This window comes from Asterias amurensis, chromosome 1 (genome assembly GCF_032118995.1).
Source record: "Asterias amurensis chromosome 1, ASM3211899v1".
Lineage (NCBI taxonomy): Eukaryota > Metazoa > Echinodermata > Asteroidea > Forcipulatida > Asteriidae > Asterias > Asterias amurensis.
In genome coordinates, this window is record NC_092648.1 from 27,890,368 (window position 1) to 27,894,188 (window position 3,821).

Genomic DNA, 3,821 nt, shown 5'->3' on the forward strand with positions numbered 1-3,821 from the left:
TATACCCGACCAATGAATTTAAACTACGTCTTGAAATGATTATTCATTGATTAATTACCAAATAATGGCTTCGGCTACGATTCTGGCTTTAAACAAATTGTTTAAATAAGTCGCCAGACACACTATATGGAATGTATATACACACCTAATGCTGCTATATTATATGGAACAAGTTACCTACTAAGGCCCAAAATTGAAAAATCTTCTTACTCTGACTGTTTGTATTTTTTTTAAGTAATGTTTTCCTTTTCCATGTTTTTTTTATAACACAGGACCATAATGTAATACAGCTCTTGTGCTGATTTTTGAATCCTGTATAAAGATCTTTAAATAAATAAATAAATAAATAAATAAATAAATAAATAAACACACAAGGCCTACAATCAACTATTTTTCCAAAGGCCGTTGCCACCTACTCCTTGGGGCTGAAACAGGGTTACCCTCTTCTCAGCCCATATGGATGTAGGCTTGGGTTTCATCCATCAGAAGCCTGACTGGTAGGGCAGAAAACACTACCCACCCCAACTTTTACGAAGCAATTAAATTGGCGTCTTGCTTATACGGACACAAGTGTCATGACCGTGACTCGAACCCACAACCTACTGATCAAACACGAGGGCTTAAATCCGGTGTTCTTTACCGCTAGGCCAAGACACGCCACGAATTGGCAATTATTTTGAAAACACGCATTCGGTCGAGTTTCAAAAAGACTGATTGGGCTTTGAGTCACTGTTCTGTAAAGGACTAATTACAAGTTACTAAAAATCTTTTTTTTTTACCCTTTAAGAAATGAACGCAAACTTTCTTTTTAATATACTTGATGATGAGAGATGTAAACAACATTTTTCCCCCAATTTTTAATAACGTGCATTTATTTTCATGCGGTTTAAAGGCACTGGACAAAATTGGTAATTATCTCAAAATATATATTAGCATAAAAACTTACTTGGTAACAAGCAATGATGAGCTTTTGACAGTATAAAGCATTGTGAGAAACGGCTCCCTCTGACGTAATGTAGGTTTTGAGAAAGAGATACTTTTTCACGGTAATTTTGAAAGACTTTAGGCCTGTAGCCTTTATTAAGGCATCCAGCAAGCGTATATTTTTTCTTTCATTATTTTCTAGAAACTTCGATGACCAATTCAGCAAACATTTTCACAGTTTTGTTATACTGTGGACAAGTTGGGGTACACCAAGTGAGAATACTGGTCTTTGACAATTACCAAAAAGTGTCGAGTGCCTTTGTCACAATGACCTCCTATAGACCTTTATCATACTGCCCCCATCTTGGTCATGTTCCTCGTATCCTCGAATAACAATAATGCATGCTAATAATCACCTTACAATAAATAACCAGACTATTTTGTTCTTCCAGCCTCGGTTTTGGTAACATTGCTATCAATGAGAGAAATTCAAGATGGCTGCATCGTGATTAAGGTCTATTCGTGTGTTTCTTATATCGATAGAGTTTCTTGTACCCCTCTCTCAGATCAGATACACCTCGTGGATTGATTGCTCACAATGCGAAGGTATCTGAATTAATACAACAAAACATATGCTACATTATAATGGACCCTTCCCATGAAATATGCTAATTATATTCACGCATGCGTACAGACCCTGTTGGTTGGCAAACACCATAGAGTTGTGCACTAAGCAGACGTGCAATCGCGTCTGCGTCACGCACCCATTAGCCGTGTACAAAACAGCGCAATGTTCCCTCATTTTGACAACCAAAACGTTAGTGCGCAAGCGCTATGTGCAATTTACATATTTCATGGGAAGGGTCTAAGTTTACGTATTCAATTTATTGAGTTCCATTTACAATTCTACCGTGTGAACTTTTTGTAGTCACTTTGGTCAGGCAAACAGCCCGTAAATAAAAGTATTGCTGCGCTTTTAGGACTGCTTGTTTTGTTAATTAAATTGTATTCACAGCCAAATGAGTTAATTCCTTTGTATTCAGACATTTATGTTAGATTTTGTTATTGTCAAACTGTGTGTGTTGATCTCCGTAAAAGAACATTAATTGATCGATGAATGTAATATAGGGGAGCAAAAGTTCCCCTTATAGTTTTGTTATTATTAAACATTATTATGATGTCCACAACTACTCGAGAATTGTTACTTGTTAGCATAAAAACTTACTTGGAAACGAACAACGAAGAGCTTTTGATAGTATAAAACATTGTCAGAAACGGCTCCCTCTGAAGTAATGTGTTATTGAGTTCTATTTACGATTCTATTGTGTGAGCTTTTTGAAATCACTTTCGTCAGGCAAACAGCCCGTAAATAAAAGTATTGCTGCGCTTTTAGGACTGCTTGTTTTGTTAATTAAATTGTATTCACAGCCAATTCACAGAAAATTAATTGGTTGATGAATGTATAGGTTTTCTCGGTCAAATTCGGCAAATGAGCAATCAATTTAATTTTCATGCGTTCGAATTAAAGCTGTTTTGCCTCTCCGGTTGGTTCTGCGTTTCAAATTCAGATTTCGGCCATTCAATTTCGTTTTGAGTCGAGTCAAATTCCTTTAGCAACCTGTTCAATTTAGCGTATCAATTTGAATGCTGCTTTGATGAATCGTTAAATTTAATGATGATTTTGTTTAGCCTTGCTCAAGGCAGTCGAATTATTCACTCCGAAAAAAGACCGCCGCTGTATAAAAACCCACCCGTATTCACTGTGCGTAAAACCCACCCGTATTCACTGTGCGTAACATCGCACGACACGATGCCCCCGTACACTATCCGCATGCGGAGGCCGTCAGGCCGACAGCCTTGTAGGATCTGTGTTGAAGCCACTGACCTCATTACTATAATAAGCGAAGAGTTCCAACGGTCAGCTCATTACCATAATGCCCGCGAAAGACGAGACATGTTTACCTCACACACCACCACCACGGACGCATGATAGGGTCCAAAGGTCGTGATAAGGGAAGTGCGTGATTGGACGTCAAAATGAATAATTCATTTGCCTCACATCCCGTGTTGTCTGATAGGTCTGACGAACGATGTAAATATTCATGAGCTGCATACTAGCATATCCTAGAGCCCCCCCCCCCCCCCAATTTCGTCCACTATTGGAATTTTTTCAATACAACACATTAAAACGGGAAGATACAGACCCGACAAGGCTGTCGGCCTGACGGCCTCCGCATGCGGTTAGTGGTGTACGAGTGCGATGGCTTGTGTGAACAGTATTCGTGCGATGTGACAGTGTGTATACGGGTGGGTCATTCGGTGTGATCGCACACACCATGCACAGGGTATACGGCGGGTGGGTTTACAGCTGCGTCTTTTCGGAGCGAATAATGCGACTGCCTTGAGCAAGGCTAGATTTTGTTCGGCTATTAGCGTTTGATCGTGTACCAAACCACAACGGAATAGTACAAACACAATATTCACTGGATATTCACAAAATGTTTGTACAGTGAATGTCAATGTTGCTTTTTAGATACTTTGATATTAAACAATCCCATAGGTTTGTACAGTGAATGTCAACCTTGTATACATGTACATCGATATTGGATATTGGACATTCCCGTTGGTTTGTACAGTGAATGTCAACCTTGTATACATGTACATCGATATTGGACATTCCCGTTGGTTTGTACAGTGAATGTCAACCTTGTACATGTACATCGATATTGGATATTGGACATCCCCGTTGGTTTGTAGACTGAATGTATACATTGTATGTACATACATGTTCATCAATATGTTTATTAGTTGTCTGATAGCGTTCATCCATAATGTTATTTGTAGTACACAGGTGTTATGGCTGATCCAATCATTCTTGGGGAAAAAAGGGAAATTTC

General features: G+C 38.8%; 1 pseudogene; it reads left to right on the top strand.

Annotated features, from left to right (window-relative positions):
* Positions 1–3,755: 3,755 nt before the first annotated feature.
* The window catches only part of LOC139942412 (uncharacterized), a 3,028-nt pseudogene continuing 2,962 nt past the window's right edge, over positions 3,756–3,821 (top strand).